Raw genomic sequence first — 25,194 nt, 5'->3', positions numbered from 1 at the left:
TCCAAACAAATATCGTGGACCAACTTAATGAAGTGAAGGAAGAGATTAAGGATATTAAGAAAACACTGGGAGAGCATACTGAAGAAATTGTAAGCACGTGCAAAAAGTAATGGATATGATTGTGATGAATGGCACAATACAAGAAATCAAAAACACACTCTCAGCAAATAACACCAGACTTAAAGAGGCAAAGGAAATAATTAGTGATGTGGAAGACTGTACATCTGAACCAAACAGATAGTAGAAATGGTTAGATAGAAAGACAGAAAAAAATCCAGCAGGGCTTAGGGATCTGAATGACAATAGAAAATTTAGAAACACATGCATTATAGGCATCCCAGAAGGAGATGAGAAGAGAAAGGTGACAGAAGGTGTGTTGGAAGAAATAATGGCTGAAAACTTCACAAAACTATTGAGGGAGCTGTATATACATGTCTAGGAAGTACAGCACACCCCAAACAGTATAAATCCCAACAGGGCTACTCCAAGACATATACTTGTCAACTTATCCAATACTCAAGACTAGGAGAAAATACTGAAGGCAGCAAGAAAAAAGAGACTCATCACAAAAAAAGGGATGCTCAATGAGATTAAGTGCTGACTTATCATCTGAAACCATGCAGGCATGAAGGCAGTGGTTAGACATAGTCAATGCACTAAGAGAAAAAAATTTCCATTCTCTCCAGCAGAGCTGGCATTCAAAAATGATGAGACTTCAAAATATTCACAAATAAACAGAGATTAAAAGATTATACCAATAAGAAACCTGCCCAACAAGAAATAGTAAAGGGAGTTCTTCAGGTTTAAAGAAAAATACAGGAATTGGAGGAGAGTGTAAGAACAATTAAAATGACAAAAAGAGGAATAAAAACAACCTATAACAAATACATAGAAAATATGGCTAATGTAAGTAATTCCTTGAGAGTAATAACACTGACTGTTAATGGATTAAACTCACAAGTCAAGAGACACAGAATGGCAGAATGGGTAAGAAAACATGACCCATCTATATGCATCTACAAGAAACCCACCTTAGACCCAGGGATTCAAGGAGGTTGAAAATGAATGGTTGGAAAACCATTTTATAAGCAAACAACAACCAAAAAAGAGCAGGAGTAGCATTACTTACATTGGACAAAATATACTTTAAATGCAAAGTTATTGTGAAAGACAAAGGACACTATATATTAGTAAAAGGGGTAATAGTTCAAGAACAAAAAACTATCATAAACATTTATGCAACTAACCAGGGCACCTCAAAGTACATGAGGCAAACAATATCAGGAAAATGACAAGGATGTCCACTATCACTCCTCTAACTTATTGTGTTAGAAGTATTTACTTGAGCACTGTAGCAAGAAACAGAGATAAAAGTCAACCAAATTGGAAAGGAAGAAATCAAAATTTCACTATTTTCAGACAACATGATCCTATATATAGAAAGCCCTGAGAAGTCTACAAAAAAGCTTCTAGAACTTATAAATGAGTTCAGGAAAGTTGCACATTATAAGATCAATGCCAAAAAAAATCAGTAGCATTTCTGTACACCAATAATGAACAATTTCAAGAGGAAATCAAGAAAAAATACCATTTAAAATAGTAAATACAAAATCAAATAACCACAAATAAATTTAACTAAAAAAAGACCTATACACACAGAAAACTATACAACGCTGATAAAGAAAATCAACAAACACTTAAGTAAATGGAAGAACACTCCCTGTTCATGGATATAAAGACTAAGTATCATTAATATGTCTATCCTACCCAAACTAATCTATAGATTTAATGTGATCCCATACACAAGGTCCAAGGTTCAAACCCTGGGCCTCCTGGCCCATGAAGTAAGCTGGCCCACATGCAGTGCTGCCAGGTACAAGGAGTGTGATGCCATGCAGGGGAGTCCCCCACATAGGGGAGACCCATGTGCAAGGAGTGCACCCCACAAGGAGAACTGCCCCATGCAAAAAAAAGCACAGCCCACCCCAAAGTGGTGCTGTACACACAGAACGCTAATGCTGCAAGATGATGCAACAAAAAGATACAGATTGCAGGTGATGACAAGAATGCAAGTGAACACAGAACACACAGTGAATGAACACAAGAGAGCAGAAAATGGGAGTGGGGAAGGGGAGAGAAGTAAATAAAATAAACCTTTAAATAAACAAAGAAATTTATTTGGAAGTGAAAGTGGCTTCAAATAGGCAAAGACACATTGGAAAATAAAAGTTATATCAGAGGAATCACACTACCTGACTTTAAAACATACTACAAAGCTGTAGTTGTCAAAATAGCATGGTATTGGCACAAGGATAGACATACTGACCAATGAAACTGAATTAAGAATTCTGATATAGATCCTCACATACACAGTCATCTGATATTTGACAAGGCACCAAGCCAACACAACTGGGAGACAATGGAGCTTGGAGAACTGGATATCCATATTCAAAAGAATGAAAGAGGAATACCTCCTTACACCTTATACAAAAGTCAAATCAAGATGGATCAAAGATGTCAGTATAAGAGCCAAGACCATAAAGACCTTGGAAATGCAATATAGGAAATCATCTCCAAGTCATTTAATTGGAAATGGCTTCATGAACTTCACAACCAAAGGATGAGCAGCAAAATAAAAACATCACATAAATGGGACCTCATCAAAATTAAATCTTTTGCACATCAAAGGAGTTTATCAAGAAAGTGAAAAGATAGCCTACCTAATGGGAGAAGATATTTGGTAACCATATATCTAATAGGAGCATAATATCCAGCATATATAAAGAAATCTTATGGTCTGAAAATAAAAAGACAACCCATTTAAAAATGGACAAGATTTTTTTTTGGTCTTTTTTTCACACTTTCTTTATAAAGTTAATAGATCATAAAGAATGTTACATTAAAAAACATTAAAAACATAAGAGGCTCCCATATACCCTGTTCCCCAAACCCCCACCACATCATTTTTTAAAATTATATTTCTTTGAAGATATATACATCACACGCAAAAAATATTACACTAAAAATATAAGAGGTTCTTGTATACCCCCACCCCTCCCCCCCACTCCTTCCACACCAACAACCTCCATCATTGTGACACACTCATTGCATTCTGGAGCACTGCTGCACCACATAGATAATAGTTTAACCTGTAGTTCACACTCTCCAACAGTACATTCAGTAGGTTAAAGCAGGATATATAAAAGTCTGTAATCTGACCCTGCAATATCATGTATGACAACACAAAGTCCCAAAAATGCTCCCATATCACATCTCTTCTTCCTTATCCCTGCTCTCAGCAATTACTGTGGTGACTTTCTCCACCTCAATGCTACAATTTCTTCTATTACTAGTCACAAGAGTTTTATAGTAGAATATCAGTAAGTCCACTCTAATCCATGTTTTATTCCTCCATTCTGTGGACACTAGGGTGTGGAAGTCCACTTCACCTCTAGATTAGGAGGGGGATTAGATTACATATGGATGATGGATGCAATTCCTCTGCTTGCAGTTGTTGGCACTCAATTCCCTGATGTGGTGTTTGAACAACTTCACCTCCCTGTTAGCTGACCTAGGTAAGTCCATTGAACCAGAGAGTAGGAGTCACAATTCTGCTGAGGCTCAGGACCCAGCTGGCACATGGGAAGTCCAGAGATTCAAGTTCCCTAAGTATGCACCATCCCTACCACCAACCACAGGTTCAGTAAAGTGACAAGACATGTCACATCCAAGTCTTGCTCCATCACATTCAGGAGCACAAATTCCAAAGCAGGGCCCTCTGACAGGGCACAGAACTCCAAATCCATCTGCCATGACCATATACCCTGTGGAACTCCATAGCCTTCACAAGAACCAGTACCTATGGTTATATCAACTTTGGCTCTCTCTGGGGTCCTGCTGAGGTGTGCATAAGCGTGATCCCTCTGATGACCTCCTGACTCTTTTTTGAAGACTCTTAACCATATAAATTCATTTGTCTTTGCCATTTCCCCCTTTTATTCAAGGAAAAAAGCAGTTTTTAACATTTGATCCAATATGTAGGCTGAGATATTCTGCTGGTCTGAGTTGACCCTTTTATTCAAGGTCTCTTTTTAGTTGCATCACCAGGTAGTGATTGATAGTAATCTCTTGATGCCAGGGAGGCTCATCCCCAGGAGTCATGTCCCACACTGGGGGGAAGGTAATGCATCTCCATGCTGTGTTTGGCTTAGAGAGTGGCCACATTTGAGCAACATGGAGGCTTTCAGGAGGTAACATTTAGGCACCCTGCAGCTCCAGGTCTAGTTCATATTTCAGGTGCAGTCTCATCAGTATCAGGGGCTCATCATTCGACCATCCTTCTTTGTTGTTCTTTGCTGTTGCACTTGGGGGATTATTGTTGTTCCTTTGGGGAATGTGACAGAGCTCCCCTTGGTAGGAACTCAGCAGTCCCTCAGTTTATGTGTTTAACTGTAACTAATATAAAAATTCCCAACATATATCAGAACATTTTTATGTCCCCTATAAAAATGTCCTGGAAAACTCCCCACAACTCATGTGCCCCCCATCAATAGCACGCTACACCAGTATGCCTCCCCTGCCATAGCTGAACCTCTCTGTGGTCCAAATCTTCTTCAACAATGAAGCCTAGTATATTACCAAATTCAATTAAGGTCCATAGGATGGAGGAATAGAGTATGGATTAGAGTGGACTTAATGATATTCTATTCATGAACTATTGTGATTAGTATTTGAAGAAAGTGTGGCATTGGTGTGGAGAAAGTGGCCATGGCAGCTGCTGGGGGTAGGGAGTGGGAGGAAGAGATGTGATGTGGGGGCATTTTTGGGGGTTGGAGTTGTCCTGGGTGGTGCTGCAGGGACAGTTCAGACATTGTATGTCTTCCCATGGCCCACTGGGTGGGCTGTGGGAGAGTGTGGGCTATGGGGTGGACCATTGACCATGAGGTGCAGTGGTGCTCAGAGATGTATTCACCAAGTTCAATGAATGGAATGACTCATGATGATGGAGGAGGTTGTTGTTATGGGGGGAGGCAGGGGGTGTGGGGGGTAGTGGGTATATTGGGACCACATATTTTTTTAATGTAACATTAAAAAATAAATAAAGACAAAAAATAGGAAATTGAAATTTAGTGATGGGCTGTAAGTTTAGAAATAGAAAATATAATAATTTAGAAATACTAAAATAAAGTATAAATAAATTGATGTATTAATAAAATGAAAAATATTATAAGACTTTGTTGCAAACATTTTGCCTTTCATCACTGTAATAGGTGTTGCCCTGTATGTACAGTGACAAGGCACTTTCTTTCATTTCTTCCTCAGTATCTACATCCTTTCTTTTTTTTAATTTTTAATTTTGTCTTCACAAAAGTTTTAGATCACAGTATTTCACATATATAATATAGGGTACTCCCACATATCCAACATCAAACACTTTGTTAATTCTCCAGCAATGATCTTTTTACATGTTCACGTTATATTTGCTGCAGCTGATGTACAGATTTTGAAAGAGCTATCAAACATAGTTGCACTTTGGTTTACATTATGGTTTATATTTTAGAATGTACAAATTTCTAAATTTTTAGTTATCTTATGTTTTACATTATGGTTTACATTTTAGCTTATAGACTTTTATACACTTTTGGTGTAAGTTAACATGTCCTATATCCATCATTGCATGATCTTGTGGAGCACTTCCATTGCCCCCCAGTTGCCCTGCTTCCATCTGTTCTATACCTCTCTCCTTCTCCCCTCAGGGCCCACCGTGACAATCAATCTTCACTAATTGAGAGACCAGATTTACAGATACTGCAACAATGCTGAGGGTTTGACTTACTAGACTGCCCTAACTTATTGGGAGCCATCGATTCTCTGGGGAGACACAATCCCTCTGTTTGGGAACATCAGGTCTCTCCAGGATGTGGGTAGACCTTCACACTTATTGTATGGGTCTCCACCCAATGTTATAACACACTATGACAAAATGAGCACTCACACAGTCTCTGGAAGCTTGTCCCTGTACCAGAGGCTTCCCCTAAGCACCTTAAACATGTAATCCTTCCTTATTATATTTTCTGAAGAATTTTCTCAACATTATAGCTTCAAACATATACTTGACATTCTCCCATATTCAACTGTTTCCCCCTGCCCACCCCCCAAATCCTTGGGCCATCTGAGCCATCCTCCCTACCCTAACCTCCATCAAGTCCACAAAGCCCCACCCAAACGTATCCTTATGACTCCATCTTATCCCTTCCCTGTACAAATACTTACCTCCAGCTTATCATAGAATTCACCTAATTAAGCGTCAGCTAACTACCTTTCTCTCCCTCACCAAATTGCTTTAAGCTTATCTTCCAGTCTCTAGGTTTGTGAGACAACTTGGTTTGCTGGTTTCATATCAGAGAGTTCCTGTAGTATTTGTCCTTCAATGTCTGGCTTGCTTCACTTAATATAAGATCCTCAAGACTAATCCATGTTATCACATGTGCTTGTACTATATTCCTTCTCATAGCTGAAGAATATTCCATTTTACGTATATTTGACATTTTAATTATCTATTCATCTGTTGATGGGCATTTGGGTTGATACCAACTTTTGCTAATAGTGAAAAATTCTGCTATGAACATTGGTGTTCATATATTGATTTGTGTCCTTATCTTCAGTTTTTCTGGGTATATATGCAGCAGTGGAATTGCTGGGTCATATGGCAAATCTATGGTTAAATTTTGAGAAACCTCCAAACTGTCCTCCAGAATGGCTGGATCCTTCTGCATTCCCACCAGGAGTGAATGAATGTTCCCATTGATCCACATCCTTTCCAGCACATGTAGTGTTCTATTTTTTTGATAGCTGACAGTCTTATGGGAGTAAGATGGTATCTCATTGTAGTTTTGATTTGCATTTCCCTAATAGCCAGTGATTTTGAGCATTTTTTTCTTGTGCTTTTTAGCCATTTGTATTTCTTCTTTGGAGAAGCATCTGTTCAAATCTTTTTCCCATTTCTTAAGTGGGTTGATTGCCTTTTTATTTTCAAGATATAGGAGTTCTTTATATAGCAGGATACAAGTCTTCTATCAGATACATATTTAGCAAATATTTTCCCCCATTGTGTAGGTTCTCTTTTCACATTCTTGAAACACTCCTTTGAGGTGCAAAATGCTTTCATTTTGAGGAAGTCCCATTTATCTATTTGTTTTTTTGCTGCTTGTACTTTGGGTGTTAATTTCATGAAGACATTTCCTATTACAAGATCCTGTAGTGGTTTCCCTACATTGTTTTCCAAGGTCTTTACGGCCTTGGCTTTTCCATTTAAGTCTTTGATCCACCTTGAGTTGATTTTTGTTTAAGGTATGAGATGGTAATTCCCCTTCCTTCTTTTGCATATGGATATCCAATTCTCTAGGCACCATTTGTTAAAGCGGCCATTCTTTCCCCATTGCGTGGATTTGGTGGCCTTGATGAATATCAGATGACTGTATATATGAGGATCTATATCAGAACTCTCAGTTTGGTTCCATTGGTCAGTGTGTCTGTCTTGTACACCAACACCATGCTATTTTCACTACTGTAGCTTTGTAGTATGTTTTGAACTCAGGTAGTGTGATTCCTCCAGTTTCATTTTTCTTTTTCAATATGTCTTTGGCTATTTGGGGTCTCTTTCCTTTCCAAATAAATGTCATAGTTACTTTTTCTAGTTCGGTTACAAATGTTGTGTTGATTTTTATAGGGATTGCATTGAATCTGTAGATCAGTTTTGGTAGGATAGACATTTTAATAATATTTAGTCTTCCTATCCATGAGCAGGGGATATTCTTCCATTTATTTAGGACTTCTTTGATTTCCTTGAACAGTGTTGTGTAGTTTTCTGTGTATAAGTCTTTTACATCTTTAGTTAAATTTATTCCTAAGTATTTGACTTTTAAATTTACTACTGTAAATGGTACTTGTTTCTTGATTTCCCCCTCAGATTGCTCATCATCGGTGTACAGAAAGGCAACAGATTTTTGTGCTTTGATCTTATACCCTCCAACTTTACTGAACACATTTATAAGTTCTAGAAGCTCTGTTGTAGACTTCTCAGGGCTTTCTATGCATAGGATCATGCTTTCTATGCATAGGATCAAAGAGAGATGACATTGAGGATGGAGACTGCATGATCTCTTCAGCCACCTCTGATACTAGTAGTGCCAAAAGAAAAAGTAAAAAGAACATAAGAAAGGAGTGAATGAAAATCATATTCAATGTTGTTCTTGAAGCTCAAGAACTGGGTTCAGGCAGAAGACTTTATGATCTGTTTATGTTTAAACCATCCAAAAAGGACTGACCTGATCAATATAAAATTATCTTGGAGCCAATAGACTTGAAAATAATTGAACATAACATCCTCAATGACAAATATGCTGGGGAGGAAGGAATGATAGAAGACATGAAGTTGATATTCTGGAATGCAAGGCACTATAACAAAGAGGACTCATTGGTATACAATGATGCACACATCCCGGAGAAATTGCTCAAGGACAAAAGGAAAGAGCTGGGCCGACTGCCTGATGATGATGACATGGCTTCTCCCACACTCAAGCTGAGTAGGAAGAGTGGCATTTCTCCTAAAAAATCTAAATACATGACTCCAATGCAGCAGAAACTGAATGAAGTCTATGAAGCTGTGTACTGATAAGTGGGGCCATAACTTCAGTGCCATATTTCTGAGACTTCCCTCCAGATATGAACTGCCTGCCTACTACCTGACAATCAAAAAGCCTATGGACATGGAAAAAATTAGAAGACACATGATGGCCAACCAGTACCAAGATATTGACTCGATGGTTGAAGATTTTGTCATGTTTAACAATGCCTGTGTTTATATTGAACCTGAGTCTCTGATCTATAAAGATGCACTTGTCCTAAAGAAAGTTCTGCTTGAAAAATATTTTTTTATTTATTTTTCTCCCCTTCACCCTTCCCCATTGTCTGCTCTCTGTATCCTCTTGCTGTGTGTTCTTCTGTGTCCCCTTGCACCCTCTGCATCATCTTGCTGCATCAGCTCTCTGTGTGTGTGGTGCCACTTCTGGGGGTGCTGCCCTTTTTTCACATAGGGAAGCTCTCCTTGCAGAGCACAGAGCTTCTGCATGGGCCACCCCCACACGGGGCATGGCACTCCTTGGACACAGCAGCTCTGCACATGGTCCATCTCAACACACTGGTCAGGAGGCCCTGAGTATCAAGCCCTGGCCCCTCCCATGTGGTAGTCAGACACTATCAGTTGAGCCTCATCTGCTTCCCAAACCCTTCTTTCTTAAACTGGCAAGGATCATACTTACCAGCTCAGGCACAGATGCAGAACTTGTTCTGAAAGTGTCAGAGGCTGTGATCTCACCTACCTAGCATCCTTCTATGTTTTTATCTTAAGAAAACTCCACATTCTCAGTGGAGTTCGGTTTTCTCCTCTCTGATAAGGACTGGAGTTCTTATGAGTGAAACTTTTGTTCAGGTCTTACCAAATACCTCCCCAGAACCTTTTATTTGCAGCAGGGAAGAATAACACATAAATTCCTGGATTACCCTTTCATTATGAATCAAATAAATATGCTGTTTTTTTCTCTAATAATTATGGTTTAACTAAAGTCTTATGGAAACTGTTCAATAATAAAATAACATTTTTCACTGCAAAAATATCGCTGTGTCACATTTTTGTATTTGTTGCCAGGGTCCAAAGTCAGTTAAAGCATAAGTAAGCCCTGACTTAATGAAATGAAGGCATAAAAATAGGATAAAAAATAATATTACATTAGTTCCCTTTTGTTGTTGTAATCAATTATCACACACTCCATAGCTTAAATCAACACAAATTTATTATCTTATAATTCTGGAAGTCAGGGGACCTACACAGTTCTCACTGGACTAAAATCAAGGTTTCAGCAGAGCTGAATTCTTTCCAGAGACTTTAGGGGAGAATCTGTTCCTTACTTTTTTCAGGTACTAGAGTTGTTCCTTGACTCACAGTTGTTCCAGAAATCACATCACTCTTACTTTTGCTTCTGCCATTCCATCTCACTTTCTGACTCACCCACCTCCTCTTTCCTTTATAATGACTGTTGTGATTGCCTTAGGTAATCCAGGATAATCTCCCTATCTCAAAAGCCATAAATTAATCTCATTTGAAAGCCCCTTGGCCATCTAAGATTTATGATATTTAGCATGTAGACATCTTTGGGGGGCATTATATTTACTGATTGTTTTCTCCTACTACCACAGACTCACCATAAAAAGTTTTTTATTAAGTAGATGTCTGAATACTGAACTATACCTTGTCATTCACTTCTATTGTGAATTCAGAAATATGTTCACAAAGAAAAAAATTATTTGTATATAACTTAAAGACATAGTAGAAATTACCTTAGGAATCCTAATAATATCCCCACAGGAACTTTCCCTTAACACTGACAAGCATATGCATTTGATTTTTCATTTAAACCCTCCTGGCAATTGGTCAAACAGGTAGTCTTCCTATGATCTTTTACATCTCCTTTCAAAAATTATTTTTAGGGAAACTCTAAATAATATCAGGATATTTTTTAACACACAATAAACAGATCCTCATTTATCCAAGACAGAAAAGCTGTTATTTTCTCTTTAAATAGGACTGACCAGCTAACAATTAATGCTTATAGACCATAGTGATTAACTGATTTCCAGAAGAATCCATCAAAGAAAAAGAATTAAAGCAGAATCTTCTTTAACAAGAGATTCTGCAGTGCCAATAGGCTAAAGTTTATACATATATATCAGTGAATGGTTATAGGTATAGATTTCACAGTGGCATAGTAACAATGTGATTCTAATCATTGTTTTCATTTAGTAAAAGGTGAAAAATGAGCCTAAATATATTATTCTGGCTCAATGTAAATGCAAGAGATAAACAATGCTACCTTCATTAATGAGGGCTTATGGAAAGAAAACCTGAGTGTGAGGGTTTAGAAAGATGCTTTTAGTACTAGGGAGTCATTATTTTGAGCATTAGTCTTTCCATGGCTGGGCTGGCTGTGCCTTAGGACCACTGGAGTCTGAGCCTTTTGAATACAGCACTTTGGTGTATAACCCAAGTTAAGTTGTGCACCAAACTTCATAATTCCCAAAAGACAGAATCTAATCAGTTAGTCAACATCAATTTTGGATCTTCACCATTGGGCAGAGTTTCAAGCAAGCCACAGGTATTTGGCCTTCCCTGTGTCTAGGCCATACATAATTGCATTTTATCTTGGGACCAGTCATTTATGGACAGTGTGAAAGGGACAACTTTTCATATGAACAATTGCAGCTTCATGCAGAGAAAACTATCTGAGCCTCTTCATTCAGGATGGACTCTAAGAATGGCAGGGAATTGAAATTTCATAGAGTCTGTTTATTACACCAAATAACCCAGAGTATAACTGTATATCCATTAATTCATTTAATCATTACATTAATATTTATAAAAAATTACAATAGCCTTATACTTGGCACTGGGTTACAACATAGAACAAAAATAGCCATATCTCTTCCCCCATGGAGTTTATAATCTAGTCTGTTCACCTCCGTGATCTGTACAGTCAGAGATTACCAAGTGCCAGGTGGAAATTCCACATTGTGATATATATTAGCTGTGTGATCTTCGGCAAATCAATTTACCTCTCTGAGACTCCCTCATCTCTTAAGTGCAGATTCACCACAAAAAAGAGTTTGTGAATCGTAAAGCAGCATGGAAAAGTATTTTGATAGAAATCTCCTGGACTCTCAATATTAAGAGCATTTCAAATTATGTGGTGTATTACATTAATTGATTTCCTTATGGTGAAAGATTCTTGAATACCAGGGATGAAAACCACTTGATCATGGTCTATAATTCTTTTGATGTGTTGTTGAATACAATTAGAAAGTAGTTTGATGAGGATTTTAACATCTAAGTTCACTACAGAGATAAACTGTAGTTTTCTTGTGGCATCTTTTTTTGGTTTTAGTATTAGGTATTAGGGTGATGTTGACATCATAGAGTGAGTTAGGAAATGTTCCCTCCACTTCTATTTTTTGGAAGAGTTTAAGCAGTTTGGTGTTATTTCTTTCCAAAGTGTTTGCTAGAATTCACATGTGAATCCATCTGGACTTGGATTCTTCTTTATTGGGAAGTTTTTGATGAATAATTCTATATTGTTTCTTGTGATTATTCTGTTGAGTTCATCAATTTCTTCTTTTGTCAATGTTTCCAGGAATTTGTCCATTTCCTCTAAATTATCCATCTTGTTGGCACATACATTTTCAAAGAGTCCTTTTATGATACTCTTTATTTCTGTGGGGTCAGTGGTGATGCCTCCTTCCTTGTTTCTTTTTTTTTTTTTTAAAGATTTATTTATTTATTTAATTTCACCCCCTCCCCTGGTTGTCTGTTCTTGGTGTCTATTTGCTGCGTCTTGTTTCTTTGTCCGCTTCTGTTGTCATCAGTGGCACGGGAAGTGTGGGCGGCGCCATTCCTGGGCAGGCTGCTCTTTCTTTTCACGCTGGGCGGCTTTCCTCACGGGCGCACTCCTTGCGTGTGGGGCTCCCCCATGGCACGGCACTCCTTGCGCGCATCAGCGCTGCACATGGCCAGCTCCACACGGGTCAAGGAGGCCTGGGGTTTGAACCACAGACCTCCCATAACAGACGCCCTAACCACTGGGCCAAATCCGTTTCCCTCCTTGTTTCTTATTTTGGGTATTTGCTTCTTTTTCTTTTTTCTTTGTTAGCCTAGCTAATGGTATGCCAATTTTATTGATCTTCTCAAAGAACTGGCATTTGGTTTTATTTTTTCTAGTGTTTATTTAATGTCAATTTCAATTAGTGCTGCTCTGATCTTTGTTATTTCTTTCTTTATTCTTACTTTATTAGAGTACTTGTTACTTGTTAGTTTGTTGCTTTTTTTTTACTAATTTCTCCAAGTGTGCAGTTAGGTCTTTGATTTTTGCTCTTTCTTTTTTGATGTATTAATTTATGGCTATGGATATCCCTCTTGGTACAGCATTTTCTGTATCCCATAACTTTTTTTCCTTTCTTTTCCCATTTTTTTGTCTTTATTTATATTTTTAATATTACATTAAAAAAATATGAGGTCCCCATATACCCCCAACCCCCCTCACCCCACACCTCCCCCTATAACAAAAATTTCCTCCATCACCATAAGACATTAATTGCATTTTGTGAATACAACTCTGAGCACCACTGCACCTCATGGTAAATGGTCCACACCATACCCCACACTTTACCACATTCCATGCAGTGGGCCATGGGAGGATATACAGTGTCTGGTAACTATCCCTACAACATCACCCGGGACAACTCCAAATCTGGAAAATGCCTCCACATCTCATCTCTTCCACCCATTCCCTACCCCCAGCAGCCACCATGGTCACTTTCTGTGCACCAATGCCATATTTTCTTTGATTACTAATCACAATAGTTCATGAATCGATTATCAGTAAGTCCACTCTAATCCATATTCTATTCCTCCATCCTGTGGACCTTAGAATGGTTGTATCCACTCCATATCTGTAACAAGAGGGGGCTTAGATTCCACATGGATGCTGGATGCAATCCTCCTGCTTTGAATTGTAGGCACTCTTGGCTCCATGGTGTGGTGGTTGACCTTCTTCAACTCGATGTTACCTGAGTGGGGTAAGCCCAATAAACCAGAGTGTAGGAGTTGCAAGTCTGTTGAGGGTCAGGGCCTGGCTATCACATGGTCAGTCCATAGATTCAGTTCCCCTGGGTATATATTAAACCCCAGCACCAACTACAATTCCGGTAAAAGTAACAGGAGAGGCTTGTGAACAAAGATCACATCTGAGTCCAGCTCCGTCACACAGAAACACAAACTCCAGAGTAGGGCCAACTGACATGGTACTGAACTCCATCAGCCATGACCGTAGAACCTGTGGGTCTCTGTAGCCCTCAGAAGAACCAATACCTGAGGTTGTATCTACTTTATCTGTCTCTGGGGCTCGGCTGAGGTGTGCATAAGGGCAACCCCTCTGATAAACTCCTGGTTCTTTTTGGAGACTCATAGCCATAAAAACTCATTTGTCCTTTCCATTTCCCCCTTGATTCAGGTCAAAAAGCATTTTTAACTCCTGGGGTTATATGTAAATTGAGATATTCTGCTGATCCAAGTTGACCCTTTTATTCAAGGTCATTTTCTAGTTACATCATCAGCCGGTACTTGGTAGTAATCCCTCGGTGCCAAGGAGGTTCATCCCTGGGAGTCATGTCCCACACTGGGGGGAAGGCAACACATTTGCATGCTGAGTTTGGCTTTGAGACTGGCCACACTTGAGCAACACAGAGGCTCTCAGGAGGTAACACTTAGGCCCCCTACAGCTCTAGGCCTTGTTCTTATTTCAGGTGCACAGGCTCACAAGCATAGTCATTAGTATCAAGGGCTCATTGTTGGACCTTCATTCTTTTTTGGTCTTTGCTGTTGCACTTGGGGGATTGTTGCTGTTCCTTTAGGGAATGTGATAGAGCTCCCCTGGCTAGGAACTCAGCATTCCCTCAGTTGTTGTTTTTAATTGTATCTGCTATGAAAATATCCAAACATTTTCATATACCCTGGATATATGCCCTGTAGAACTCCCTGCCAACCATGTGTCCCCTGTCAATAACATCCCACACCAGTATTCCTCCCCTGCCATGGTTGAACCTCTCTGTGATCCAAAACTTCCTGAAAAGTGAGGCCCAATATATTGCTAGGTTCCATTAATAGTAAATGGAATATAGCGATGAGTTTAAAGGTTAGATATAGAATACATATTAATTTGGAAAAATTATGGTAAAAATAAATTGGAGTATCAAAAAATTTAAAAATGCAAAGGCTTTGTTTTTGATGTTTTGCCTTCCGTCACTGCAATAAGTGTCGCCCTGTATGCAAATTGGCAAGGCAACTACTTATGTCTTCTCCTCAGTGTCTACGTCTTATCTTTTTCTTTTCTTTTTTATAATTTAGATCACAGTAGTTCAAATATACAATATAAAGTACTCCCACATATCCAACATAAAACCTTTTCTCTTCCACAGCAATAATCTTTTTACATATTCATACTATATTTACTGAAACTGATATACAGATATTGAGACAATAGCTTTCAAACAAGGTAACATTTGTGTTTACATTGTGGTTTATATTTTAGACTATAAAATTTTCTAAATGTTTAATTATCTTATGTTTTATATTATGATTTACTTTTTAGCCTATCAGCTCCTATATATTTTTGGTGTAATTTTACATGTCTTATATCCATACTTGCATACTGTTGTGGAACACTTCTATTGCCTGCACAGTTACATTGGTTCCATCTATTCAATACCTGTTTCCCCCTCCCCTTAGGGCCCACAGTGACAGTCAATCTTCATTGCTTGACGAGCCATGTTCAGAGATACTTGCAACAGTGTTGAGAGCTTGACATGCTCAGCTGCCCTAATGCCTGGGAGCCACGTTTTCTCTCGAGAGATACATTTCCCTCTGCTTGAGAACATCAGTCCTCCCCAGGATGTGGGTATACCTTCACTCTCATTATATGGGTCTCTATCCAATGATATAACCCACTTTGGCAAAATGAGCATTCACATGTTCCCTAGGATCCTGTCCTGCATCAGATTATCTCCTTTAAGCATCTTAAATAGGTAACCTTCCTTATTATATTTTTGAAAAATTTTTCTCAGCATTATACTCTCAAACAAATACCTGACAATCTCCTATCTTCATATGTTGCTCCACCCTCCCCACAATTTCTTGGGCAATATTACCCATCCTCCCATCCCTAACCCCCCCTCAAGCCCACAAATCCCCACCCAAACCTAACCCTATGCCCCCATTTTTTCCCTTTCTTGAACAAATACTTACCTCCAGCTATCATAGTTTTCACCCATGTAGGTGTCAGCTTACATCTTTCCTCTACTCCTCAATTTTCTGTAAGCTTATCATCCAGTCTCTAGCTCTCTGAGGCAGTTTGGTTTACTTATATCATTGAGGTCATGTAGTATTTGTCCTTCAATGCCTGGCACCCAATAACTTTTGACATGTTGTGTTCTCATTTTTATTAGTTTCAAGGCAGTTATTAATTTCTTTTGAGATTTCCTCCTTGATCCACTGTTTTTCCAAGATTGTGTTCTTCAACTTCCCTATATTTGTGCCTAATCTGGTTCTCTGTTTCTTACTGATTTCCTACTTTATTCCATTGTATTCAGAGAAATTACTTGGTATAATTTCAATGTTTCTGAATTCATTGAGAGTTGTTCTATGGCCTAGTGTTGTCCTCATGTATTTTGAGGCACACTGGTTTGGTGCATACATGTTTATGTTTGTTCTTTCTTCATGATATATTACCCCTTTTATTACTATATAGTGCCCATTTTTGCCTCTTACAATAATTTTGCATTTAAAGTCTATCTTACCCAATATTAGATTAGCTACTTTTGCCCTTTTTTGGTTATTGTTTGCTTGTAAAATTGTTTTCCAATTATTTACTTTCAGCCTTCTTTCGTCCCTGGGTCTAAGCTGAATTTCCTGTAGACAGCATAAAGATGGTTCATATTTCCTTATTTATTCTGCTAATTTCTTGACCTTTAAGGTTAATCCATTAGCATTCTGTGTTATTACTGTAAAGGAATTACTTACATTAGCCATATATTCTTTTGGTTTATGTATTCCATATGTTGTTTATATTTATCTTCTTATCTTTTAGGTTGTCCATGTACTCTCCTCCAACTGCCTCCTGTTTTTCCTTTCAAACTGCAGAACTCCCTTCAGTATTTCTTGAAGTGCAGGTTTCTCATTGACTACACTTAATTTCTGTTTATCTGTGAATATTTTGAACTCTTCATCATTTTTGAATGCCAGTTTTGCTGGATAGAGAATTCTTGGTAGGAAGGTTTTTTTTTCTCTTAGCATCTTTATTATGTCATACCACTGTCTTCATGCCGGCATGGTTTCAGATGAGAAATCCACACTTAATCTTATCAAGCTTCTCTTGTATGTGATAGTTCTCTCTTCCCTTGCTGCTTTCAGTAGTCTCTCTTTGTCTTGAGCATTGGACAATTTGGCAATTATATGTCTCAGAGTAGGCCTGATAGGATTTATACTGTTTGGGATGCACTGTGCTTCCTGGATATGTAAATCCATGTCCTCCAGTAGGGTTGCAGCTTTTTCAGCCATTATTTCCTCCAACATATTATATGTCCCCTTTCCCTAGTCTTCTCCTTCTGGGATGCCTATTATGTGTATGTTTGTGTGTTTTCTATTGTCATTCAAATTCCTAAGGCCCTGCTCAATTTTTTCTATGTTTTAATCTCTCTCTTTTGTTGTCTGTTTGCTTTCAGATGTATAATCTTTCACATTGTCAATTATTTACTCTGCATGTTCAAATCTGTTATTATGTACTTCCATTGTATTTTTTATTTCTTGTATTGTACCATTCATCACCATCATAACCATTATATTTTCATGCATATTTACAATTTCTTTGGTATGTTCTTCCAGTGCCTTCTTATTTTATTTTACTTTTTTCATTTTCTTAGTATCTTTTTAAAAAAGATACATAGACCACACAAAATTTTACATTGAATATATGAGTCATGTCCCACCCTGGGGGAAAGGTAATGCATTAATATGCTGAGTTTGACTTAGAGAGTGGCCATATTTGAACAACAGGAGATAACTCTTAGTTAGGCACCCTACAGCTCCAGACCTAGTTGAAACTTCTAGCACACAGGCTCATAAGTTCAGTCATCAGTATCAGGAGCCCATTACTGGACAATTCTTTTTCACTGGTCTTTGCCCTTGAATGTGGTGGATTGTTGCTACCCTTTTGGGGAGTGCAAAAGAGTTGCCCATAATGAGAACTCAGCACTCACTCAGTTGTCATGTGAAACTCCACACCAAATGTCAATACCCAACAAACATATGAACATATCTATATACCCTATATGTGTGCCCTGAAGAACTCTCTCCCACCCATGCATTCCCCATCAATGATACTCCACATTCAGCTCCACAACTACCATAGCTAAACCCCTCTGTGATCCAAAATTTCTTCAAAAATTAGGTCTAATTTATTGTCAAATTCAATTAATAGAAAAATGAAATAGTAATAAAAGGTTTAAAGATAAGAAAAAGAATACACAGTAATGTAAAAAATAAAACTATAGATGTCTGTTAGGTCTAAATTGTTGATCATGCCGTTCAACTTCTCTCGTTCCTTGTTGGTCTTCAGTCTAATTGTTCTATCTCATGATATGAGTGGGGTGTTGAAGTCTCCAATGATCCTTGTAGAGATGTCTATTTCTCCCTTGAGTTTTGCCAGAGTTTGTCCCGTGTATTTTGGGCTACACTGGTTACCTACATAGATATTTATGACTGATTGCTTCCTGGTGGATGGTCCCTTTTATTCATACATTCTCTATCTCTCATAACTTTTTGCATTAAAGTCTGTTTTGCCTGAGAGCAGTCTAGCTCCCCCTGTTATTTTTGGTGATTGTTTGCATGGAGTATCTTTTTCCAACCTTTTGATTTCAGCCGTTTCACCCAGATGGGTGACTCATGTTTTTTTTTTTAATCCATTCCGTCAGCCCTGTACCTTTTGATTGGGGAGTTTAATCCACTCACCTTCAATGATATTGCTTTAAATGCCTTATTTACTTCCACCGTTTTACTCTTGGGTTTTCTTAGGTCATATGCTATTTTTGCCTGTCTTCTTACTCTTTGGGTTAGCCATTCTGCTAGTCTTTCTTCTCTGCTCTTCTCCAGGCCTCTCTCTCTCCTGTCTTTTGATCTCGGGTTCTAAGGCTTCCTTTACTATTTCCTGCAAAGGTCGATTCTCTTCTTGGCAAAGTCTCTTAGTTTCTGTTTCTTTGTGAGTGGTTTATACTCGCCCTCATATCGGAAGGACAATTTTGTGGGATAAAGAATTCTAGGCTGGTGGTTTTGCTCCTTCACTGTCCTAATTGTATCATGCCTCTGTCTTCTCTCCTTCATGATTTCTGAAGAGAAATCCACATGGAGTCTTACTGGGCATCCTTGTAGGTGATGGTTTGCTTCTCCCTTGCTGCTCTGAGAATTTTCTCCTTGTCTTTGACATTTGACCTTCTGAGTAGTATGTGTTCTGGAGGAGGTCTCTTTGGATTTATTCTGACTGGGGTATGGTGCACTTCGTGGCCTCGTAACTTCATTCCTTCCACAAGAGTGGGGAAATTTTTCCACTCATCTTTCCTCAAAGACTCTTCCTGCCTCTTTTCCCTTCTCTTCTCCTTCTGGAATGACCATGACATGTGCGTGGCTGTGTCCCATGTTGTCATTCAATTCTCTGAGCCCCTGCTAAGTCCTTTCCCATTCTTTTCACTCTCTGTTCTTTGCTCCCTTCCATTTCACTTGTTCTGTCTTTGGTTTCACTTATTCTTTTGTCTGTCATTTCGAGTCTGCTGTTGCGTGCCTCTGATGGGCTATGGATCACACGTCTTTTGTCTTTCATTCCCATGAGCTCTGTCACTTCGCTGGTCAAGATTTCAAACGTGTCTTTGCACTCTCTCAATGTCTTCTTGTTGTCATTTATCTCCTTAACCACATTGTCCCTCAGCTCATTATTGTGATTTTGAAAATTTGTGCGCGTTTCACTGATGAGGCCTCTCGAATCCTGCGTCTGTTCTGGGGCTTTGGTCTGTTCCTTTTCTTGGGCTGTGCCTTCCGTATTCTTAGTAGGGTCCATAATTTGTTGCTGATGTCTGGGCATCTGATGAGGATGTGATGTACTCAGATGCTCCCTTTTTTTTCTTTGGTAGGGTGGTAGCGGCAGGAGGCTGTGTGTTACCACTGCTCTTTCATTCTTGCCTCGACCCAGACGTGGATTGTTAGGATGGGCCCTGCTCCTTGCTCAAAACTGGGCTCTGGACTCAGGAATTGGTGGCAGATCTGCTTCTTGGTGCCATGGGGAGGAAATCTCTGAAGGCTGGAAAAGCCTCTCTTACTGATTTTTCACTTTCTCACATGCCAGTGGACGGTGCACCTGGACCCTACCTGGAGGCGGGCACAGCCTTGGGAGTCTGATCAGGGGAGAAGGCAGGTCAGCCTTGTGCTTCTGCCCCTCTGCCTCCTCCTGTCCTCCCTGAGAAGACCCAGGGCACCTGAACCCACCCTGTCTCTAGCAGAGCCCAGGGGGATATGAGAGGGGCAGGGGAGCCCAGGGCAGATGCAGGGCGAACCCCCAGCACTGAGGGTCAGGGTGCTCACTGCTGCTAAGGAGCTCTCCTGGGCCACCTGGCCCTGCCCCCGTGGACGGTGAGCAGGCAGCTCTGGCACTCAAGTCCTGCAGCCCTGAGAGAGCGAGCCCGGCCTCTGAGGTGGGATCACGGTCCCTGCTCTTGCCCTCCCCTCTTCCTGAGCAGTGCCTTGCCCCTGGCATACTCGCTGGGCCAAGGGACCTTCTGAGTCAAAGCTCTTTCGAGGCTTCACACCAACTCTTCAACCCCAACACACCTGCCTGAGCTGGCCATCATTGGCTTCCTTTGGCCTTCTAGAAAACGCAGGGTCTGTGATCCCGACACAGGGCTGTGACCTGCTCCAGCTGTGTGTTTTCCACCCTGGACACTCTGACTCCAAAGGCTGTGCTTTGCAGAAGAGCCCAAGCAGGTGGTGGGTTACAGGGAATAGCCATGCAGGCAGGGGGCTCTGGGGTGGACAAGGCTTTGCCTGCTTAAGCCTAAATGAGGCTCCCGTGGAGCTGGAATGCATGGCAGGGGGCACCCTGGGAGGGCTTCTGGCCATGGCACACAGAACGGCAGAACTGGGGGCTGCTGAAGGGTCAAAAGCTCTCCCCACACCCAGGCATGGGTCACTGAGCACCTCCACAGTAAGGAGGCCGGCCTCAGCGTCCTGCTCTGAACATGGTGGAGGTGTGGTCACCTCCCTGTTGACCGTGCTGCCTGCACATCCAGTGTAAGAGTCAAGCAGCTGGTCGGGAAGGTCAGTGCCCAGATGACTTCTGGTGTTGAGGTCCTATCCTCCTCCTTGGGGCTCCAAGGCCTGCGGTCACCAGCCTGATGGTCTCTCCAGCTCAGAGGTCATGCTGGAAAGCTTCCAAGTCTCTTTTCTTCCCACTGCCTCCCAGTCATGCAGTCACTCCACAAACTTTTATGGGGTGCCTTCTGGGGGTTTGGCACCAGGGACAGGGAGTCAGGCACTGTCTGGGCCCTGCTAGAGCTGACAGCTGGGGAGGGGTAGATTTGGGCATAAGAATATGGTCACTGCTGACACAAAGATGAGGAGAAGGTGCTGTGGGCACACAGAAAGTCACCCACTCCAGAGGGGACACATCAAGGCAGGCTACCTGGGGCCGTGGACAGCACGGGGAGTCCCTGGAATGGTGCAGGTGGGGGGTGGCGGGCATGGTGGGAAAAGCAGGCAGACTGGTGGGCAGGGTGAGCATGGCTGTGCTGGGCCAGGCCCCCCACAGGCTGAGTGTTTTCCTTGGCCCAAGGGCAGCTGTTGCAAAGTACCAGCAATGGGTTGGCTTTGGTTAGGGGATTTCTTTGGGGTCAAAGCTGCAAGAACGTGAAAAGTCCAACTCGAGGCATGGTGACAGGTGCTTTCCCATCAAAGTCAGCCGCCACGAGGTAAAGCAAGATGGCCGTGGGTCTCTACCGAGGACTCTGCTCTTCCACAGCTCTCAGCAAAGCTGGCACGGGACTGCTCTCTTTTGGACCTCCTTGCTCAGTCTCAGCGGGGCAGGATCAAACATGGCGGCGTACTTTCCCTGCCTCTGTCTGTTTCTCTCTCTGTGCTTCTGCTTGTATCAGTGCCAGGAGGGCAGTCTGGGGAGACTTGACCTGAGTCAAGCCTCACTGACATAGTCCAATCGAGACCCTCAAGTGGTCTTATTAAGTCATCTAATCAAAGACCTCTCTACTGACGGTCATGCTTTGAACTTCTGTACTCAAGTTCAAAGTGGATCACAGGCACAGCAAGAGATGGCTGTAAACATCATCTTTCTCTTCTTCGGTATTCATCCAATAACTTCAAACAGCCACACTGTGGGTGATGTGGGAGTGGAACGTCAGGGAGAGAGACCTTGACCATTAAGGATTGGACCTGAACATTAAGATGCAGGAGACCATGGCACGCGGGGCTGCAGGCATCTAGGCATGTGGTTCATGAAGGGGTACCTCCCAAATGGGAAAGCGCCAGTGCCCTCAAAGCATTGACCTCTTCTGACACCTGTCTTTAGAGAAACTTCAGACCTGATGTTCTGGGGGCAGGGCTGAGGTGTCCCCAATGGAAGTAGGCCCAAAGCATGCTGGTTTGCTTAAATTACAGAACTTTACTGGCTCAGGGGTCCAAAATCAATGTATTCTCTCTCTCTCTCTCTCCTCTCTCTCTCTCTCTCTCTCTCTCTCTCTCTCTCTCTCTCTCTCTCTCTCTCTCTCTCTCTCTGGCTTTTCCTGGTTTTTGGCTTCTTGCTCTATGTCCAAGATCCTTGGTCTCTAAAGACTTCAGCCTCTGGATGAGGAGGGGGGGTGATGAAGAGGAGGGAGAGGTGCTCAAGCCATTGGACAGGAATGAGATCAAGATGAAGGTGGAGATGCTTGACTCCATGGACTGCCCCAACTAGCAGAAGCTTGTGCCCAGATCAAATGAAGAGCTCAGGACAAGCCCTGCCCCCTGCTGTCAATGCAGTAGCCAGAAAAGCCCTGGTAGGGTCCTCTCCAAGAGCTAGGATCTCAACGCTGGGAGCAACTGGATCTGGCCCTGACTGTGACGTGATGCTTGATGCTGTCCTCCAAGCCCTGGGTGGAGGGGACATTCCTTGAAGGAAGGATGTCCTGGTTCAGTGCATCCACAAACCAGGCCACTGTCCAGCAGGCAGAGCCAGTTGTCACCATCACTCTCTGGCTGAGAAAGGAAGAGCTCAAGTTGAAGATGCTGCAGCTAGGAAAGGGGCTGCTCTTGGTTTGCATTTCCTTACACATGGGGCAGGGACACCCTGAGTGGCCTGGTCCATGACCATTGATGGTCAAAGACTGACCTTTGTTTGAATAACGCCTCTTTGGGCTTGCTTTGACAAAGACCAGTGCTCAGCTGGAATTGGCCTTCTTCAGTCCACTTTGCCGAAAGATTCTTGAGGTCTCAGTGGGGGACTTGGAGCCAGGGGAGAGTGTCCTGTTGCCTTGGGGTCAGGGGATCTTGTTGCACCGTCATTGGACTGTCCACTCATTCATTCTGTGCTCCTCACTGGAAATGCTGGCATTGTTCTGAGCAGCCTGATGCACTTGCCTTCTGTAGAGTAGGTGAGGGCACTGATTGGCCCAAAGCAGTGATCCCAAGGAAACTGCAGCCCAGGAGTTCATCCTTCTCTTTTCAAATAGACAAGTTCCTGAAGGTCCCTTGGGACCTGGAGAAGGAAGGGGAGGAGCAGAAGCTCCTGGCCCAGTAATCTTCCCAGACTGCACTCCATCGGGGAAGTGGTCCGAGGCTGCCCTTGGCTCCTGGCACTGAGACAAGCCCTGGAGGTTTCTGCCTGGGTAGGAAACCCTGTGGGGGTGGGGGGTGTGGAGCCCTGGTTTGGAGGCTGCAATCCTTCCTTACACTCGGGATGCTGCCCAGCCCTGTGCCCTGGGCCAATTGCTCCCTCTCTCTCAGTGTCAGTTTCCCAGTTTTATACCGAAGAGCTGGACATAAACTGTGTGAGTGTGTGCTCAGAGAGCATGCTCCAGCTCGCCTCCCATGGATGGGGTATGGGCATATGGCTGGCATGCCTACTGCCCACATCCCGGGAGAGTACAGGACAGGGCACTCATCTGGGAAACTGCCCTCAGCCTCAGGCCTTGCCACTCCTCTCCTGCCTGTGGCTCTCCAGGTGGCTCCCGACTGCTGGCCTGCTGCTGGGCTCCAGGCAGGGACGTCCTCCCCCAGCTGCCCCAGTGTCAGGGCTCGTTGTACCAGCCACTGCCTGGCAGCCTCCCCAGCTGATGTGGCTCCCATCAGCAGGGCAGTGCCATGCTGCTTAATGTTCCCTCCTTGTTGCCCAGTTCCACTTCTGTTCTGGTGCTCGGGTAGGAGTGGGCAGGGAGGGTCTCTGGCAAGACCAAGCTCCATCCAGGGACCCACAGGTGTGAGCGGCAGGCTCCAGAGCTCTGCTCCTGCCACAGGATTGGGGAGCGGGTGGGCCCGCAGGCTCTGACCGGCTCGGTCGACCAGGGGGACTCTGTGCACAGGGCAGTGATGCCCACTGGTCACTGCAGGGCACACATGGGCGATGCATCCATGGCTCTGCTTGCAGGCACCAGCCAATGCCATGTGCCACCAGCCCTCCCCATGCCTCCCTGGTCCAGTGAAACTTGGGGGCACCTGGAACACTGCTGGGTGGGGTAGCCATGCTGCCGATGGGCTTGGTGGGCTTGGAGAGCCTGGAGAAGCTGGGGGTGAAGAGGGTGGGAGGGGCTGCCTGATATCTGGCCACCTCCCCACAGTCAAGGTGCCCAGGTGCCACCCACAGAGGACAGCCAGGAGCAGGGCACCTGGAGGCAGGCAGGTGAGTGTGACCCATGATAAGGCCAGGTGATCCCCTCCTCTTCCTCTTCGGCCTCCTGGCCCCTGTGTTTGTAGATGGGATCCCTGAACTGGATGGCCAGCCTGTCCCCAGCTGGTATATGAGAGGACGTGAGGGAGTCCAGGGAACCGAGCCCCACTACCAGGGCGGAACTAGTGTTGGGGGACAATGATTGGTATCACAGCAACCCTCTGGCAACCAGTGAATCTTTCCCTTTTAGAGGTGAGCATCCAGCACCAACAGTTCACGGTGACCACTGGAGCCAAAGACTGTCTTATTGACAGAGAAAATGCATTCGAGACCAATGTTTCCTCATGAAAGTGTATGAAGAGAGTGTTGGACTTCCCTGATCACCCAGATGAAAGGGGCCTCTCGGCCCTCACCTAGGGTAGGTGGGAGGCTGGTGCAGGCTCCTGGGCTCTGTTCTGAGCCAGGGCTTCAACCTTTAGTTCCCGGTCATGGGGAAGCCAGGCTAGAGCCCACAGGGAGCTCAGGACAGAGCCTGTCACCCCCGGGACAGGGAGCTGCTCAGTGATTGAACGTGCCATGAGGGGAATTGGCAAGACTATGGTCGTCGGTCCCATCAGGTCGTGAC

General features: G+C 42.5%; 1 pseudogene; it reads left to right on the top strand.

Annotated features, from left to right (window-relative positions):
- The window catches only part of LOC139438004 (protein polybromo-1 pseudogene), a 28,412-nt pseudogene extending 5,751 nt beyond the window's left edge, over positions 1-22,661 (top strand).
- The last annotated feature ends 2,533 nt before the right edge of the window (positions 22,662-25,194 follow it).

Source organism: Dasypus novemcinctus, chromosome X (genome assembly GCF_030445035.2).
Source record: "Dasypus novemcinctus isolate mDasNov1 chromosome X, mDasNov1.1.hap2, whole genome shotgun sequence".
NCBI classification, from domain to species: domain Eukaryota; kingdom Metazoa; phylum Chordata; class Mammalia; order Cingulata; family Dasypodidae; genus Dasypus; species Dasypus novemcinctus.
Note: the sequence above shows the minus strand (reverse complement) of the source record. Positions and strands in the feature narration are given on the sequence as shown.